Source organism: Ranitomeya imitator, chromosome 2 (assembly GCF_032444005.1).
Source record: "Ranitomeya imitator isolate aRanImi1 chromosome 2, aRanImi1.pri, whole genome shotgun sequence".
Taxonomy (NCBI): domain Eukaryota; kingdom Metazoa; phylum Chordata; class Amphibia; order Anura; family Dendrobatidae; genus Ranitomeya; species Ranitomeya imitator.
The window spans coordinates 127,258,327-127,279,648 of record NC_091283.1 but is presented as its reverse complement, the minus strand read 5'-3'; the positions used below and the strand labels follow the sequence as shown (position 1 = coordinate 127,279,648).

Genomic DNA, 21,322 nt, shown 5'->3' with positions numbered 1-21,322 from the left:
CATGTTTACAACAGTTATAATATCCAAGGTTACATGTATGAAGATGTAGTAGTCATTGGATCAGTGGATCTTTTTATGGTTAATTGAATTAGTTTATTTACAAACCAGTTCAGGAGCAAGAAAATATATATAAAGTCACTGGAGGTGGTAGTTCTGAGGGGTAAAGGGGAACACATTTTTAACAGTCAACGATTTGCTATTTGGTCAGGGAAGTCACTAGGTAAGAAGAGTGGATAAGCAGCTGATGATATGTAAAGACAATTTTCAGTGGAACCACTAATGTCTTTACCAATCCTAGGTGGTTGTGAGTGGCTGTGTATTTCCGACCCCTTTATACAGTGACTTGCTGGATTATGCTGTTAGGTTGTAAACGATTGTTCAAGTTGTGTGCAAGGTGCCGTGGTTGGTACGAAGAGCTTGACATTTCTGCATGTGGCAGAGAGTCACAAAGTGGATTAGGACTGGCTGAACTGGAATCACTTTGCAAAGAGCTTGTTCCATCAAATTGATTCATTTTCTTCTTGATGAGTTTCCTTTCCTTGGCTCTGCGATTCTGGAACCAGATTTTTATCTGCAAGAGTCATAAGAAAAATAATGTTGATTGAGCAATGAATATTCCAAAATATTGTGTTGATAACAACTATGTGTTCATACATAAAATTTCTAGTAATGGCAGTGCTGTAACTTGCGAATAGTTTTCCTGTGCCATATAAATGCTTAGTCCTTAGTACTGTATTTCAGGCTCTTGGTGCTTTTAGTATTGTTGTACAGTTAAACCAACTGTAGTCAGGAGACGGGGGAAATCCTAGAGCAGGAAAACCCCTTTAAGGTGGCCATAAACATCAGAGAGCTGTTGGCTAAATGCTTGTTCTGCTGACATTAGTCTCTCCCAACCCTCCTAATTTGCAGAGAGAACATAAGGTAAGATCCTTGTCTCCTAGAAGTTGTTAAGGGAAAAAGTTGGGTGGACCACATAGATATTACATAGTTACATAATTACAGTATATAGGTTGAAAAAAAGACACTGGTCCATCGATTTCAACGTTTCTACATTCTCTATCACTAGATTATTTATAACCCACAATATAATTTATTGTGAGAAAATCATCCAGCACTTTCTAGAAGCTGTCATATTGTCTGCCATTACTACCTCTTGTGGTCGGCATTCCACAGTCTGACTGCTCTACCTGTAAAGAACCCTTTCCTATTTAGATGTCGTAATCACTTTTCCTCTACCCATAATGAGTGCCCCCTGCTCCTTTGTAAGGTCTTTGTAACGAATAAGTCATGTGCCAGTCCTTTGCATTGACCACAGTTGTATTTATAGATACAGTCATGGCCAAAAGTATTCACACCCCTGCAATTCTGTCAGATATTACTCATTTTCTTCCTGAAAATGATTGCAAACACAAATTGTTTTGTATTATTATCTTCATTTAATTTGTCTTAAATAAAAAAAACACAAATTTGTGTAATTAACAGCACCTGTAACTTACCCGTGGCACCTAACAGGTCTTGGCAATAACTAAATCACACTTGCAGCCAGTTGACATGGATTAAAGTTGACTCAACCTCTGTCCTGTGTCCTTGTGTGTGCCACATTGAGCATGGAGAAAAGAAGACCAAAGAACTGTCTGAGGACTTGAGAAACCAAATTGTGAGGAAGCATGAGCAATCTCAAGGCTACAAGTCCATCTCCAAAGACCTGAATGTTCCTGTGTCTACTGTGCGCAGTGTCATCAAGAAGTTTAAAGCCCATGGCACTGTGGCTAACCTCCCTAGATGTGGATGGAAAAGAACAATTGACAAGAGATTTCAACGCAAGATTGTGCGGATGTTGGATAAAGAACCTCGACTAACATCCAAACAAGTTCAAGCTGTCCGAGGGTACAACAGTGTCAACCCGTACTATCCATCGGCATCTGAATGAAAAGGGACTGTATGGTAGAAGACCCAGGAAGACCCCACTTCTTACCCCGAGACATAAAAAAGCCAGGCTGGAGTTTGCCAAAACTTACCTGAAAAAGCCTAAAACGTTTTGGAAGAATGTTCTCTGGTCAGATGAGACAAAAGTAGAGCTTTTTGGGCAAAGGCATCAACATAGAGTTTACAGGAGAAAAAAAGAGGCATTCAAATAAAAGAACACGGTCCCTAAAGTCAAACATGGCGGAGGTTCCCTGATGTTTTGGGGTTGCTTTGCTGCCTCTGGCACTGGACTGCTTGACCGTGTGCATGGCATTATGAAGACTGAAGACTACCAACAAATTTTGCCGCATAATGTAGGGTCCCATGTGAGAAAGCGGGGTCTCCCTCAGAGGTCATGGGTCTTCCAGCAGGACAATGACCCAAAACACACTTCAAAAAGCACTAGAAAATGGTTTGAGAGAAAGCACTGAAGACTTCTAAGGTGGCCAGCAATGAGTCCAGACCTGAATCCCATAGAACACCTGTGGAGAGATCTAAAAATGGCAGTTTAGAGAAGGCACCCTTCAAATATCATGGACCTGGAGCAGTTTGACAAATAAGAATGGTCTAAAATTCCAACAGAGCATTTTGTAAGAAACTCATTGATGGTTACCAGAAGCGGTTGGTCGCAGTTATTTTGGCTAAAGGTTGTGCAGCCAAGTTTTGGGCTGAGGATGCCAATACTTTTGTTTGGCCCATTTTTGGAGTTTTGTGTGAAATGATCAATGTTTTGCTTTTTGCTTCATTCTCTTTTGTGTTTTCTTCATTTAAGACAAATTAAATGAAGATAATAATACCAAAGAATTTGTGTTTGCAATCATTTTCAGGAAGAAACTGAGTATTATCTGACAGAATTGCAGGGGTGTGAATACTTTTGACCATGACTGTATACATTTTATATTAGATGGTTGGCATTTCCAGCCAAAATAGTCAGGTTCAGCTTACCTAATTTTAATGTGTATAGGGATATTAAAATGCAGATTCAGTATGAAAAGCATCTTTCCAGCCTTCCATACACTTTTAGAGAAAAAACATCCAAAATTGCTGATTTCGGTGTGACTTACTGACTCCCCTGACGCTCCTGACATATGATATTTAGGAAAAAGAGTGATCCAGCATGTGGAATACTCCCAATCCTTTTCGTAAGCCATTGTTAGACTTGTCTGGCAAAGGCTCATTCCCCTCTCACCATCTCTTACCATAAGGCCTCTTTCACACTTGCGTCATGTGTCCTCCGTTGCAATGCATCGTTTTGGGAAAAAAACGCATCCTGCAAATGTGCCCGCAGGATGCGTTTTTTTTCCCAGACTTGTATTGCCGACAGATCGCGACGAATGGCCATACGTTGCGTCCGTCATGCACTGGATGCGTCGTGTTTTGGCGTACTGTCGTCACGAAAAAACGTTCAAGGGAACGGTTTTCGTATGTCGGATCCACCATTTCCTACCGCGCATGCGCGGCCGGAACTCCGCTCCCTCCTCCCCGGGACTTTACAATGGGCAGCGGATGCGTTGAAAAACTGCATCCGCTGCCCACTTTGTGCCAAATTGACACAACGTCCGTCGGTACGTCGCGCCCACGCTTTGCGACGGCCCCGTACCGACGCAAGTGTGAAAGAAGCCTTACATGGTAACCAAGCATGCATGGGGAGCCAGGGGCCAGAGAAATGGCTATCGAATGAACAAGCATGCCTCTGCAGGACTCAACAAGTCCACGCATTAAACCAACAGTCTCCACTTGAAGTGTTCATAGGAACACTTGCTGCAAGTTTCCTACCAGGTTACAGGTGATCACTTAGTCAATAGCTGATCTCTAAAGTGGTATAAACAAATCTGGAAACCTATTTAAGGCCAAGTTGACACGTTCATTATTTGTTCAGTATTTTGTAGAAACGCGTCACCACCTCTGGTTTTAGCTTACAAATACTGATGTAAAATACTGACCAAATTCTGTGTGTGTGAACGTGTCCTAATGGGTATTTACCTGTCGCTCAGAAAGACATAGGTTTGCAGCTAGTTCAGTTTTCCGTCGGATTGTGATGTATCTACTGTAATGAAACTCTTTTTCCAGTTCCAGTCTCTGATGATCGGTGTAAACAACTCGATATTTTTCCTTGGTTCTTGTCTTTCCTACAAAAATAAAATAAGTTGCAAAATGACCACATTATATTCTGATTATTATCAGGAATCTGAAAGCAACACATACACTCTACAAAACTTCTACCCAAAAGCTTGGCATTCCAAAAATGAGCAAAACCAGATTATCAACTTAATGCAGCCTAGAGTATATGCATTTCTATGAATGGTGCCAGACTACATTGGCGTAGACTCTGAAGGAAGCATTATGTCCATTATGTCTTGGATGGAACTTGCCTCCAGGTGAGTTGTACATTACTGAGACAGGATGTGAACAACTCAAGGGGGAAAAAGGCAAAGGAACAAAAGCAAAACACAACTGTGAAGATAACAAACAAATACAACACAACTTAAGTGTGCTACTGCCTTTGATCCTTCCTAATTTTCTTTGAAGTTGGCTTGGAATCATACAGAGGAACAAAGATGCTCTAAATTGGTTCTCTAAATGCTATTGAGGTGCTAATTCTAAACTGATAGCAGACAAAGAGCTACAAGGTGATCTTATCCTTTCTGACAAGCCAGGGCAGTAAACCACTGGTCAGACTCCCTTTCATGTTAGGGAAAGTACAGTGAGATTAATACTTGTTAGGAAAAAGTGAACTAAAGATATTTCCCTCAAACCTGCCAGTGGTAATAGATTCAGCCATAATCAGATAGATCGTAGCTATAATCTCTAAATAAATCTATAATCTTAAACCAAAGACAGGCAAAGATTTTAGGCTGTGATTTTTTGATCAAACGATCACGGCCATTAGATGATCACCTATCGGAGAGGTCGACTGCATTTTTATGCGCACAGAGTGATCATTACCATGATTGTTCTGTGCGAATACAGTATCGGCCTCGGCCCTTGACCTTTTTATCCAGGACATTGCTGTTTAAGCAAGCTCATTCATTGGGTGATTGGCGGCCTGTTTAGAAAGGTCATATATCGGGAAACGAGCGTTCCTAGAAATGGTTGTTTCTGATAATCACCCAGTGTAAATGCAGCCACAATCAGATCATTTCCACCCCTTCTGAAAAGACTACTTGAATTTGGATTACTATGAGAATATATATTTTTAGATGATGCAAGTGCGGTTAGCACTGACATGTCGCTATTCCATTTATGTTTTGCTGTACACATCCTGTTTATTCTAATAAGAGCAATACAGCAGGGCCCCTATATTTAAAGGGGTGGTCCGAAGCTAAAGTGATGAGCTGGCAAAAGAGCGCACTGTCAGTGTGCATTGTAAGGAGAAATCGAGTGAGCAGAGACCAGCCCTGCCCCTGTAATTGATATCACTTGCTGAGGCATCACTGATCTCTGCTTCTTGGCCTTTCTCCTTACAGTGGACACTGACAGTGCGCTCTCATGCTGGTTTATCACTTTTCATCAGAATCGGCGAGTGAGCGCATTGTCACTGTGCATATTGCACAGTGATAATCTACTGAGCATACAGTTATGGCCAGAAATATTTGGACAGTGACACAATTTTCGCGAGTTGGGCTCTGCATGCCACCACATTGGATTTGAAATGAAACCTCTACAACAGAATTCAAGTGCAGATTGTAACGTTTAATTTGAAGGGTTGAACAAAAATATCTGATAGAAAATGTAGGAATTGTACACATTTCTTTACAAACACTCCACATTTTAGGAGGTCAAAAGTAATTGGACAAATAAACATAACCCAAACAAAATATTTTTATTTTCAATATTTTGTTGCAAATCCTTTGGAGGCAATCACTGCCTTAAGTCTGGAACCCATGGACATCACCAAACGCTGGGTTTCCTCCTTTTTAATGCTTTGCCAGGCCTTTACAGCCTTCAGGTCTTGCTTGTTTGTGGGTCTTTCCGTCTTAAGTCTGGATTTGAGCAAGTGAAATGCATGCTCAATTGGGTTTAGATCTGGAGATTGACTTGGCCATTGCAGAATGTTCCACTTTTTGGCACTCATGAACTCCTGGGTAGCTTTGGCTGTATGCTTGGGGTCATTGTCCATCTGTACTATGAAGCGCCGTCCAATCAACTTTGCAGCATTTGGCTGAATCTGGGATGAAAGTATATCCCGGTACACTTCAGAATTCATCCAGCTACTCTTGTCTGCTCTTATGTCATCAATAAACACAAGTGACCCAGTGCCATTGAAAGCCATGCATGCCCATGCCATCACGTTGCCTCCACCATGTTTTACAGAGGATGTGGTGTGCCTTGGATCATGTGCCGTTCCCTTTCTTCTCCAAACTTTTTTCTTCCCATCATTCTGGTACAGGTTGATCTTTGTGTCATCTGTCCATAGAATACTTTTCCAGAACTGAGCTGGCTTCTTGAGGTGTTTTTCTGCAAATTTAACTCTGGCCTGTCTATTTTTGGTATTGATGAATGGTTTGCATCTAGATGTGAACCCTTTGTATTTACTGTCATGGAGTCTTCTCTTTACTGTTGACTTAGAGACAGATACACCTACTTCACTGAGAGTGTTCTGGACTTCAGTTGATGTTGTGAACGGGTTCTTTTTCACCAAATTAAGTATGCGGCGATCATCCACCACTGTTGTCATCCGTGGACGCCCAGGCCTTTTTGAGTTCCCAAGCTCACCAGTCAATTCCTTTTTTCTCAGAATGTACCCAACTGTTGATTTTGCTACTCCAAGCATGTCTGCTATCTCTCTGATGGATTTTTTCTTTTTTTTCAGCCTCAGGATGTTCTGCTTCACCTCAATTGAGAGTTCCTTTGACCGCATGTTGTCTGCTCACAGCAACAGCTTCCAAATGCAAAACCACACACCTGGAATCCACCCCTGACCTTTTAACTACTTCATTGATTACAGGTTAACGAGGGAGACGCCTTCAGAGTTAATTGCAGCCCTTAGAGTCCATTGTCCAATTACTTTTGGTCCCTTGAAAAAGAGGACGCTATGCATTACAGAGCTATGATTCCTAAACCCTTTCTCCGATTTGGATGTGGAAACTATCATATTGCAGCTGGGAGTGTGCACTTTCAGCACATATTATATATATAATTGTATTTCTCAACATGTTTTTGTAAACAACTAAAATAACAAAACTTGTGTCACTGTCCAAATATTTCTGGCCCTAACTGTATGTTGACATTGACAACCGACGCATGCTCAGTATAGCTGGGACTAGCCCAGACCCTGAAACAGTCGTCACTGATGACACTTTGTTTCAGGGCAGGGGCAGAGACTGTGGCAGTGAGGGAACGTAGGGACTTTTTAATTAAAGTGTATTATAAAAGAGATTAGCACATTAAATAAATGGGGATATTGGATTAAGAAGATAAATGTTCGTTTCAGACCACCCCTTTAATATAGGGAACCATACACTTTTGACCCAACATTCATTTGGCGGGCAGCTATTACTCCTGACTCCATCTTATACATTGATGCTTGGCTGAGCTGATGTGTTTCCAATGGAGAGAGAGGAATCACCTGCCATACTACACTGGCAATGGCTTACTTTATCAGAGCCCCATCTAGAAAGTTGAGGAAGTGCACGTTTGACCTGCTCTCAATTCAGTGTCTATAGGGCTGCTGTAAATGGTCAAGCACTGGACTTGGATTACTTTGACAGCGTTCTAGACAATGAATGAAGAGGAGGTCAAAATGCTCACTGCTTCTCCACTCAAGACTCCTACAGAGCCTCCTCGTCAGACTCAGTGGTCAAATCACCAACGATTAGTAAATTATCATCTATGGATAATAGATATCTTTCACTTCTGGGAATACTGATGTATTCTTTCTTAGTGCTACATATATGGATTGGAGAAGCAACATAACAATCATCTGTTACCAAAAGGAAGAGTACTAGCTGATTGTACATGACACAACATTCATTGTCTCCATTGGATTACCACGGGTTCTGCAGAGAGGCTCTGTTCTAATGGAGGATGGTCCAAACCTATAAACTATCTCCCATGGCCTCAACATGTCTCAATAACAGATATAAAAAGTGGTTGACGATACTAGAGAATCTCTTTAATGTAAAAATATGGACTCATAAGAATAAAGAATACAGGTTTATTATGCTATAGAAATAATACAAAATTCAATTCAAACCGACAGCAAGAATTACGGTAAATGTATTACCCAATGAGCATTTCTAGTTTATAGTCTAATATATGTATACTGTAAATATATATAGAATGCAGATTATTATACATTTACCTATATATAATTATGCATTACCCGATTAGCATTTCTAGTTTATAGTCTAATATATGTATACTGTATGTGTGTATACATACATATATAAATATATACTGTATATATATATATATTATATAATGCAGATTATTATATATTTACCTATACTTTGTTATGTATTACCTTATTAGCAAGTTTTGTTTAAAGTCTTATATTTAAGAAGAAGAAAAGTATGCATATCCTTTATTATTCTAAATTACCTCTTTCCTGTGGACACTATTTTTACAGAATGGCCAATTTATTCTGTTGTTTGTTTATTGCACCTTCACAAAAATTCCTTTTGTATCGTGCACAAAAAGAAGGGACTTTTGTATAGTAGTGTTCATTGTAGAGTAAAAGCCAATGTATTTATGTCCAGTTCTTCCCATGCTCAACCCCCAACTTTATGACTTTGCCAGCTGTATTTATCTATAGGTAACATCTGATGCTTGCAATGTATCCAGAGTATTCTAGAGAAATAGTTCAGCTGAAAGAACAACGAGAAGATGTAACAAAATCATATCTGTCTCTCTATCTATCTATCTATCTATCTACAATCTTTTGCCATAAAGTGTCTACACGGGTAATAAAAGCCTGTGGTCTTTTATTTTCTGTGAAAATCATCACTCTTTCCAGCAGTATAACCTTAGGAGAAAGGGGGATATGGGAAGACAAAATTGCATATCAAAGCTAAAAGGGGAAGAAGTGTGAAAAGGCTCTTGCTACCTCAATATGACAGATAGTCCTTAAACCATGGACAATGTGACCAAAAACCAGAGACCTCACAATGAGCTTACAAAACACCATCATTAGCATGTAAAGAAGAGGCAGCCTTCCGTCTGCTCTCTGGTCCAGCATATGCAGAAGTCATCATACCCCTAGAATCAGTTCTATAATATGGTAATTTGCTCATTGAGTTATCATTGCATTTATCACACGCTGTTAATCAATACTTAACACTATGTGTCATTACATATTTTACCTATTAAGAAAGAGGGCTTGAATTTCCATTAAAATCCCATTTACATGGAGCAATTATAGCTATTATACAGAGTGGTCGTCAGGATAATTAATTGTCTTCATAGCAAATAAAATGCCCGGTATCTGAATGCAGAGACACAACCAGTTTTCTGGTAGTGTTGTCTTATGCGAAACGACCATAGGTTGGTCCATTGCCAGCAAAAGATTAATACATTAAATTATGGCTTCATTCAGACATGATGGATTTGCTGCAGCTTTTTGATGTGTATTCTTCACTGCAAATCTGCAACTAAGTACAATACAATAGACATGAATTTATTTTTATATAACCTGTTCACACATCGCAGAGAAAAAAAGGAGCATATATTCATATCCACAGCCTGTCCTAGAAATTTTGGCATGGGTTTTACCCCCTTTTTTTTTTAGTATATGTAAGGAGAACAAACTTACATCCTGAAATAACTGGTGTGGTTCATGATATCATTTTAAAGGTCGGTAAAGACATTAGATTATTTCTGATTTACTATTATTATATTCTATAGGGAGACATATGACATATGCACAAATAGCAATTTAACTAATAAGATGACAATTGTTAGGAGTTTCTAAACAATCCGTTCCACTCTTTCCTTTTGCATTAATTGTATCAGATTAAATGGTTAATTTAGATTTATGCTCTGTACGCACCTCTACCAACCTACACATTATTTACTTATAATAGTCAAACAAATCATAAAATTTCATAATAACAAAAAAAAATTAAGCAATAGCCAAACCCACACTCTTCATGTTTTACTCAACCCCCTCCTCTTCATGTCTGTATAGGCACATACAATTATTGTATATTTTCTATTCTCTTTAAATGTTCTAGCTTTGTTTCAACTTTTTTTTTTTCAATGAGGGGATGATATCTTTAAAACGAGTCATAAAGTGTATAAAACCAAAAGAATTTCCCTATTGTGATAATGATGATGATAATGCAAATGATGCACCCAACAAAAGAAACAAATAGGAGTGAACGAGTATATCGCAATTAAACAGATAAAGATTATTAATAAATGTTTAGAAAAACAAAATGGGAGAGGTCAGACTAAAAGATAAACATCAGAAAGTATAGATTGTAATAATGATCCATATTTGGACCCAGAAACGGTTATGGAAGAGGCAAAAAACCCCTCTCTATGCCCTTTTGTAATAATCAAATTAATATGATGCATATAAAAACGTACAGATAAACCAAATATGGAAAAACACTATAAAAATATAGACTAGATACCCAGTAGTATGCTCAATATAAATGCATAAAGACATCAAATATTAACACAAAAAAATAAATATGGTAAGAGCAAATCCCATTGCATTATATAAGCCTAAATAATAGAGGACTCTATACTGTCTGATATTCATCTTTTATTCTGACCTGTCCCTATTACTGTGCATTTAATTTTTTGTATATATCAATAAAGTTATCTGTTTAATTGCTATATACTTGTTTGTCCCTATTTTTTTCCTTTATTGGGTACATCATTTGTATTATTGTCATTGTCCCAATTGGAAAATTCTTTTGGTTTTATATATGTAACTTTAGGGGATTAAGATAGATTGCACACGCCAACCTATATGGAATCTCCAATCGTAAAGTTTAGTCTTCTTTGTAGCCCAAACTCCTACAAGTGTAATTTTGGGGATGTTTCTATTAGAATAATGGAATAAAACGAACCTAATGTAAGCATTAAGGTTAATACTATATGTGGCCTTAAGTGAATGTGACACCTTTTCCCAAAAGTCCTTATTAAGCTTATCACAGGACCATAAACAATGGAGGAGGCCCGCTTCTTGTTCACCACATTTTGAGCATTTATTAGAAGAATTCTCCTCATTTATTCCTACAGAGTTATAAGATGAATAATGTAGTATTTTTAATAAAATGTCTCTCCATTTCCTTAACGATACACTTAATAATTATTCTACTGGAGAATCTATCTCCAGATTTTCTCTCCTTTTCACTGAGGTTTTAATGAAGATCCCCACGTTGTGGTTGAATGTTGCAGCACTATATTTTTTTCAGATGGCATGGGGTCTTACATTCCTTAGTTATTACATTTAGGTTTGAATATACTATTATCTTTTTTTATTTTGCTCGTCATTTACTGATTGACGGACGATTGCCCAGATATATGCTACCATCAAATATCTAATGTCTACTGTCTACAGGTTATAGTTCTGCAACTGTTTGATACAATCTGCCTTCAGTGATACATTTTTGCAGTGAAATATATGATTACAAGGTGTAAAATACATGTACAACTACACTTTGGATTTTTTTTTTCTTGCATGTATATGCACATAAACCCCTCGGAACTCACAAGTAGTTGCTAAGTCATATTGGTTTGACGGTTCTCATAGATTTATTACGACCGGCACGCCCTCCAATAAACACAACATTTTACTACCATTTCCCCGACTTGTGTTAATGAGTTTTTGTAGAATATTTACTTTTGTAATGTCAGTAACCCGCTGCTAAGGTGTGAATTATGGAGCTTTAAAACCGTATATTGTAACGTCAGTTCTCGTTTGCTAATATTAGCTTTACTGGTCAATAATCACGGTGTTCCATAATGTCAGGAAAATCATGTTTATCCAGATTCTGAAAACTAAATCTAGAACATCAGGACTGTAGACGTTGAAAAGTATAATTTTCGACTTCCAAGTCTTAATTCTTGCATTAATTCTTAAGCAATGGATTGAAATTTAGTTTGGGAAATTGTAGTTGTTTTGCAAATTATATTTTTTAATAAAAATATGAACTTTAAAAAAATATATATGCAAACCTATTTCTCACCTGTTGATGTAGATTGTACTGTTTTTCTCATCCAGTCATAAGAATTTTGGCTCTGGCTACCTGGAGAAATTGCGACTGTATGATTTCCCTCTGCTGAATGTAAAATCCCATGTCCTGAAGGATGCGGAGAATTGTAACCAGGAGAATTGTAAGGAAATTGGTTTGGTGATAAGTCAGATGGCTGTATGGAACTGGTGTTGGATGGTGATGCAGAATACGTATTCCAATCTTCCCGTGGCGATCCATATTGAGATCCCCATACTCCACAAGATTGTGCTTGGTTATCCATTGTCGGCCCGTGGTGATATGCCATGTAGTTAAAGTATGGTTGGTTGGCTCCATAATTTTGTCCTGTGTGGTTGTTAATACTATTTGCTGATCTTACAGAAAGTGGATACATGCTACCGTCTTTACACCCAGGATGATGACCACATGTGATGTTCAGAAGTGGACCAGTCCTAGCATTGTCATCATTAGCTGAAGTACTCCTGGAATGACCCTTGCTTCTCTCACTCTTTTGCTCTATCTATAAATGACCCCTGCAAGCCCTGGAGTCCCTTTCCTACACATGACTAACAATGGTGTGACCAGGTGCTGGCCCTAACAGTTTACTAAGGCCCTGTCTGATGTCAGAGATAACTGCCTGCCCCCAAAAACATTTGCATTCAAATGAAAGGCTGGATGTCCCAGTCTCATCACCTTGTTGCTACTTTCAGTGCTTCCTTTTTAACTGGAGCCTTAATATAAACTTTCCCATGTGTCCTGACCCCTGTCCATTCACTTTACAATTTTGCTTCACCCCATAATGGTCTAAGCAGTTTTGCATTGTCATTACTATTGCCTAATCTTCCATCCTGGCTCATAATTTCACGTTAGACATCACTACTTCATGGAACCTAAGTTCTCAAAAAAACAGTATTGGAATTGTTGTGACCATGGAAAATAATAGAAAATGCCAATAGTAGTAATTTCAGACTCCTAAGTACTGCATGACATGCCACAGATACTTAGGTGGAAAAAAAGCCATCCTCAGGCCTTCCCATTTTTTTCAGGGGTAAGCAAACATGAGGGTTTCGCTATTTCAGAATTGGAAAGTATATAGATGATGGCCCCGATTCATTAAGACCGTCAATGTTCACACCAGTCTTGATGAGGAGGTGGGTGGAGTGTGAGGCTCTCAATTCATGAGGCATAATCCTCTAAATGAACCAGGAGCATCTGATGAGTGGTGTGCACCTCTGTGTGTGCCTCGCCGCAAATCTTACTCCTGCACCTACTGGAGTAAGATCTGTGGTTTAGTAGACACCGCCACTCGTCATGAATTTGATGAGCAGTGGTTGATACAACCCTGTCTTGCCCCAACTATGCCCAATTTGTAGGAGCATGGAAAAAGTAATGTGAAAACTCCAAAAGAGTTACACCGAAAATTTGTCACTTTTCCAAACTTTTTTCAAGTCAGAATCCTCGCATAAAATCTGTGATGAATTGGACCCAATGTTTTTGTGTTTATTGTTACTTATTATAAAATTATGATCATAAAGTATCTCGTTATTCTTTAATAATATGTGACTTGGAAAGAACATTGGCATGGAAAGGGCACAATGAAGCATGTGGAACTGTTTTATAATTTGTGAGATGCATTCTCCACTTTTACATGGGAGCATGGTTCCAACAAACTTTATGGTGCCATTTGGTGGGGCTTGTGTAGCTGCGATGCATAGACATATCACACTGTACCAAAACAGCATAGACAAGATGTTCTCAAAACTTTCTTGCTTCCTATGCAATTACAAACATGACTTCATTGGATTCTCTGGGGGATCGGCGAGGAGCTGTAACACTTACAAAAACACCTCTTTATACCACTCTATAGGTGGCACTGGCAACCATTTGTGGTCATGTTCAGGCTTGATGACAGGCCACATGACTACATCCAGAAAATACATACACAGAAACACGATGATGTATTGTCTAAGCTGGTGACATTTCATGTAACTGAAGTCACTAATTGTCACCCACAGCTGGGATGTTGCCATAGGCTTCACACCACCACTGTCCTTCTGACACTGGCTCCAGACACTGATGCGGGAACCATCACGAATTATGATGTTGAGTATAACATAGGTTTTCACTTTATTACTTGTGGAACAAAGCAAACCCCCCAAAACTTAAATGGCTATAAACTTTACAAAATCAGAGTTTAGTATATTAACTCTTCATGAACTTTTTTATTCATTCATTTATCTATTTTCTTATTTTAATTATTATTTTTCTCAAGACATGTTTATAATATTGTATCATTACTGTGGCTTTCTTGGTTTGATAGGAAAAACATTAGGATGAATTTTGAGTAATGCTGTAAGATATATTAATTAATTAATTTTGCGTGCAAAAAAATGGTTCAATGTGTGGCAAATTTACTAAAATGCTGCCCAGAGAATTCTTGTTTTTGACACCTCATGGCCAGTATACTTTTTACTTTTCACCAACATTTTATGTCAAATACGGGCACATGCCAATAGGAAATAGATTGATACTTACTATTCCTGTCAGCCATGCCTTTTCTCTAATCACTTTAAACATAGTTGAGTACGATGTTAAACGAGTTCCTAAGGTTAAGTGCACACACTGTTTCTGCTGTTGTTTTACAGGATACATTATGTCAGTGTTAGGCTTGGTTCCCATTGCGTTAATGGGAAAGCGCTAACGGACAGCGTTGCACGGTGAAATTAACGCCGTGCAACGCGTCCGTTAGCGCGCCCATTCACGGCAATGGGAACGCGCAGCACTAGCGCGTGCCATGTTCGGCACGCGCTAGCGACGCGCCGGTGTTTCCTGGCGAGCCGCGGACGCTGCTCGCAGCGTCCGAGGCGCACCCACGGTCCGTTCCCCGCTCTCGCAGATCGGGGATCTGCGAGAGCGGGGACGTTACCGCGACCCCGGGACGCGGCCACATTAAAAACATTGCGTTAGCGCAACCCGCTAGTGCTAAACGGGTTGCACTAACGCAATGTGACCCTAGCCTTACGCCCAATGGTGGTGTAGTAACCAAAAAACAATACATACAGGGTATAATTTGAAGGTATAACCAGAGAACTGAAAAAACCCTTTAAAATATAACTTTTAATAAATGCTGAGTAAAAAATACCCATAAAACCAGGTCAGGAGACAGTAACACCTTAATCTATCTTACCACAGACAATGAAAGGATAGAGACTAAACGGTGGGGGGGGGGGGGGGGGCGTGATCTTTCCCTCACTCACCCTACCTCACGCGGAGGTTGGCACCCTAAAATCGATGTGGCGCCCCCACTCGTTGACGGCTCTCCCTTGTGACCCTACAGGGACGCAGCTCACTATAGTTGCCCCGGACTTGCTGAGCGGTTATTTCGGGACGCAGCATATGGATGAGTACATCCTTTATTTTTTGACCATTGTTTTATTATCATCAACAGAAGGGTTACAGTCTACATGACCCTCTTCTTGTGGAAACTATCCCACATTAGATCTTTAAAACTATCCTTTTACACCTTATAAGTATTTGTACACTTTATATTAAGTTATGGTGTGGTGGTGGTTTCATTTTGGATAGGATCCTGTAGGGTCACAAGGGAGAGCCGTCGACGAGTGGGGGCGCCACATCGATTTTAGGGTGCCAACCTCCGCGTGAGGTAGGGTGAGTGAGGGAAAGATCACCCCCCCCCCCACCGTTTAGTCTCTATCCTTTCATTGTCTGTGGTAAGATAGATTAACGTGTTACTGTCTCCTGACCTGGTTTTATGGGTATTTTTTACTCAGCATTTATTAAAAGTTATATTTTAAAGGGTTTTTTCAGTTCTCTGGTTATACGCTCAATGGTGGTGCAAGTGGATTTGTGAACTCACTGTCCACAGGGACGGGCCTATCTAGGAAGGGGCATAGCTAAGTGTGGCACCCCAGGAGTCCAGTTGCCACAATGGCATTGCCTCCCTCACACGGGGTGATGCTATGCCTGGAAGCATTAAGGAATCCCCTTAGCATGTAACACTGGCATTCAACACTTTCCTGACTCCAGACAAGAAGGGGGAGCTCTAAACCCAGTTTCAGGGGAGCTGGTCTGGTTCTGGTCTGGAGGCGGGGTTAGTTAGTCTGAGTCCGAGGGAGGGAGAGTGAGGATGCAGACAGTGAAGGAAGAGGGAGCATGAGGGGAAAGCCTAGGAGTGGCTTTGATTGAGCTCACTCCAGGACTGAGCGCAAAAGGCCAGACACCGGAGTCCGTGGTTGTATGGGTACTGCTGGCCCCGCAACTGAATCCGGAGGACAGGAGATTGCAGGTCTCCTGGCCACAACTGAGACCTGAAGGCACAGCAGCAAACTAGAGCCCGGAGTCACCACGAGAGAGAGTGACACATGGAAAAGGCTCGAGCTGCCTGCCATGCAGGTAGTGTTCCACTTAAAGGACAGAGAGAGAGAGGGACTTGAATAGAGCTTGAATAATAATAATACATAATAATAATAGAGCATAAAGCATCAAGAACCTTTAAAACGGCACCTTAAGGAAGGCCTCCAAATCCACCTGGCTAGGGGGATTCTGAATTGTTTCCAGGCTGCCTGGACCTCCAACACCACCTGTCACCAGTGCCCCGGACAGCAACTACAATTAAAGATAAAGAAACTACAGTCCCTGTGTCTTCCGATTATTCCTGCACTTCAACAACCACAACCCCTCATAGACTGTCCTGGTAGCCCTGGGGCCTCCGCACCACCTGTGGGGAGCAAAACCATCTAAGCTGTATCACCATTGGCCCAGCGGATCCCTTTAAGCAGCGTCGGTTATCCCTGGCTGAGTACCACAGGTACAGGCGTCACGAACAATCCCCTATAACTCTTTCCCTATAGACTTTATTGTCCACTACACTTCATCCCCTTTAATTGGACGCCCAGGGCCACGGACTGGGGCACTGCTTCCGTGACCACTGCCGGACCCGGCCCGAGTACCCCACGGTCCTAGCGTGCGCCCCATTTCTGGCGTCATGAACAGGATATCGCAGCCCAGAACCACCGGGTCCTGTGTGCCATAAAACTTTATTGAGTTGTGTGACAACCACCATTGCCGCACCGTGCGACGTGTGAGGAGCAGAGGAGGTGTGCCTTTGTGGGCGGAGCCAAAGGAAAGAGTGCAAAAGGAAGCTGAGCGTGGATGAAAAAGCAGGAGGCTTCGGACTGGAGAAACAGAAGGAGCACTGTCCAGATCACCGGTGGAGCAGCCACTCACTCCGGTAACCCCTCAGACTGTCTTGGTAGCCCTGGGGCCTCTGTTCCACCTGTGGGGAGCAAAACCATCTAAGCTGCATCACCATTGGCCCCAGAAGATCCCTTTAAGCAGTGGCGGCCATCTCTGGCCGAGTACCACAGGTGGTGTCACCAACAATCCCCTATAACTATTTCCCTCATCCCTTTCATTGGACACCAAGGGCCACGGACCGGGTCACTGCTGCCATGACACATCCCCTTTAAGAACCAGCCCATCACCGAGTAAACCCACGGCCCTAGCGGGCGCTCCATAGGCATCTATCATTTGTTCAATGGAGCTTCTGATGATGGAGAAAGACTGGGTGGCAAGTAGCTGCCACGTACCACTCCTAGGCAGATCCTGGTACAACAGCTGCTGACTCCATGGGTCAGGATCACTGGCACGGACTAGAGCTATGTTTAGAGGCACTGGTGCAGGATACTGGATCTGCAACTGGCCGCACACAGACCAAGGGACAATGTTGAGGCACTGGCCGCACTGGGACCAGGGGACGAGGTTCAGGAGGCTGGCTGCAATGGAACCATGGACAACGTTCAGGCACTGGTCTCACTAACACCAGGGATTGAGGCTCAGGACAATGGCCAAACCTTGACCAGGGATTTGAGTTCAGGACACTGGCCACGCTGTGATTGTGGATTCGGGTTCAGGACTATTTGACTCACCGGGACCAGGGTGTTGTGAATTCCGCTCTTGGGCTCCCTCCGGTGGTTGTAAGTGGCACTTTTGTGAGTTCTGCTCTTGGGCTCCCTCCGGTGGTTTTAAGTGGTATGGCTGCTCCTTGGATTTAGCAGTCTGCAGCTGCTTCCACTGATTGTATTTCTGCTCGGCTATTTATGCCTGGCTCTTCCCTTCAGCCAGTGTCACTTGTCAATGGTTCCTGGTTGGATTCACATCTCTCTTGGATTTCCCTGATATCCTGTCCAGTTCAGCAAAGTTAAGTCCTTGCTTTGCTCTTTTCTGTCCACATGTTGTGTACTTATTCGTTCTGTGCATTCTATGTTTTGTCCAGCTTGTTAGTATGGATTAATTCAGTTAAGCTGGAAGCTCTGGGAAGCAGATTTACCCTCCACACCTTTAGTCAGGTGTGGAGATTTTTGTAAACTCTGTGTGGATTTTTGTAGTTTTTTATACTGACCGCACAGTATTCCATCCTGTCCTATCTATCTAGCTAGACTGGCCTCCTGTGCTACATCCTGGTTTCATTCTGTGTATGTCTTTTCCCTCTCCACTCACAGTCATTACTTGTGGGGGGCTATCTATCCTTTGGGGATTTTCTCTGAGGCAAGATAGTTTTCCTGTTTCTATCTTTAGGGGTAGTTAGTTCTCAGGCTGTGACGAGGTGCCTAGGGAGTGACAGGAGCATCCCACGGCTACTTCTAGTGTTGTGTTGAGCTTAGGGACTGCGGTCAGTACAGGTACCACCTCCTTCAGAGCTCGTCCCATGTTGCTCCTAAACCACCAGTTCATAACACCAGGGGACCTCACAACTACACTGGTAGAAAACCACACTACCTAACCCATTGCTTGGCAACTCACTAAGGGAGAGGGAGTCTTTAATACATGATGACTCTAAGCAATTGGCTGGCTGGGAGCCATCTTGCTGGTGTACTAATTTTACTAAATGCCTCTCAGTAATTGGTATACTTAGGTACCACTCCAGGGCAGCCAGCGTCCATCAGTAGCAGCTGATCCTCAAGAGGATTGGACACTGTAACGACAGGTTCAGAAAGGTACTGTAGATATACTGTCTTGCTCAGCTGATACACAGGCAGATACTGGCAGCCATGGCTGGTATGTAGGCAGGCGCTGGTGGATATGGGCAATGTACAGTAATCAGGCATGACTGATATACTGACAGGCAGGCGGGCACTGCAGACGTGATCAAGCAGGAAACTGCAGACATGGTCAAGCAGAAAACAAAAGATGCAGTCAAGCAGGAAACCAAAGACGTGGTCAGGCAGGAAACCAAAGACGCAGTCAGACAGGGAACCGCAGATGCAGACCGGCAGGGAACCGCAGATGCAGACAGGCAGGGAACCACAGACGTGGAGAGGCAAGGAACAGCAGATGTGGACAGGCAGAGAGCTGTAGATGCGGACAGAGAGACAGGACACGGTTCACATGGAATAAACAGGATCAGGAAAGCAGAGGATAATTACAAGGACAAGTTTACCCAGGTCAGACAAGAAGTTCACACAAGACCAATATAAGGACAGGTACATACAGGACAGACAGGACCAGATTCACACAGGGTTATTACAATGAAGTATCGCGTGTACACACAGATCGCTAATGTTGCACAGCGACAACAGAATAGGGAGAGGTACAGGTTCAGACACTGCAGGTTTAGAGATGGGTACAGGTACAGACACAGCAGGTTTAGCGATAGGTACTGGTTCAGACACTGCAGGTTAGCAATAGGTACTGGTTCAGACACTGCAGGTTTACGTATAGCTACAAGTACAGATGCAGCGCCCCAGAGTCCTGGTCATTGCAGTAATGTCGCTCTGCCACTAAGGGCAGTGATGTTATGTCTGATTGCACTAAAGGAGTTCACCTGACCAGGTATCACAGTCACACATTACACTTCACACTCCGGCCACCAGGGGGAGCAAAGGGCACTATGTATTAGGTCACTCCTCACACTCTGGTAAAACTGGGGGTTGGATAGGAAGTTAGGTCAGAAATCAGCCTGGGAGAGCTCCAGGGAGGACCTGTCAGGGGTGGGTTCCTGGCAGGTACCTAGCAGAAAGGACAGATCGTTACGGAGCCACGCCTGCACTACCTTGCGGCGGCATCCTAAGGAAGGACACGAAGCAAAGTATTTTGTGGAGAAGTGAGAAACGAGATCGCAGCACAAAGGAGATAGAACCAGTAGGAGTCGTGCCCCGAGATCGGCAACATCCTACGGAGGCGCGTAGCCGGTGGCCGGAACGCCGAGGAAGTAACAGACTTCAAGCATTACTTCAAACAGCGGCAGGACAGTTGATTATAGGTTGGCTGTCTACCTTAAATCACCTAATGTATGAAACACAAACAAAGGCACAAGCAGCCATATGGTACCATAAAATACACTCTTTATTAGAATACATAAAAACACCAAGCAAAAACAGGTGTACAGAAAGGGGAGATAAAGTACGCACCAATGGTAATGACAGAACAGGCCAGAAAACCGATCCGCGGGCCACACTGCTGTACTAGCAAAATGCTAAGAACCAATTCCCCATATCACATAATAGATGAACAATAGTAAGATATATATAGGGCAAGTGCCCTCACATAGGGAATTCTGACATCCATCAACAGTGTACCAACGTACTTACAGCGGAGGGTCCGAGGAATGGGCAACCAGGCCTGACCCCGACGCGCGTTTCGGAGCACGCCGCTCCTTCATCAGGATGAAGTAATATCTTAGTAATATCTTTACCAATAGTAATAGTAATGTCATTACCATTGGTGCGTACTTTATCTCCCCTTCCTGTTTTTGCTTGGTGTTTTTATGTATTCTAATAAAGAGTGTATTTTATGGGACCATATGGCTGCTTGTGCCTTTGTTTGTGTTTCATATATATTGATTGGCAGCTGGCCCCTACTATTTATCCATCTATAGCATATATTATCCTTTGGATTCCATCGTATTCTAAGTATTCTATTAATATACTGGCTTTAATATTATTATCTTAAATCACCTAAGCAGACATAGGGGGCAATTGTGGGAGAGGGGCGTCTCTAGGGTCCCAGAATAACTCCAGGCCTTCCCGTCAAACGGGTGCGTCCTAGCCAGATAAACTGGGGGACGGAGATAGAGAGAGAGAACGAACGAATACGAAAGTTGTGAGGACTATCCCGTGGTGCTCAGCAGGGAAAGACTACAACACACAGGCGCTAGTTGGTAGGCACTGATTTCCACCTGCAAAGGG

At 42.0% G+C, this 21,322-nt stretch overlaps 1 pseudogene; it reads right to left on the bottom strand.

Annotated features, from left to right (window-relative positions):
• Positions 1-14: 14 nt before the first annotated feature.
• The window catches only part of LOC138666271 (homeobox protein CHOX-CAD-like), a 109,527-nt pseudogene continuing 88,219 nt past the window's right edge, over positions 15-21,322 (bottom strand).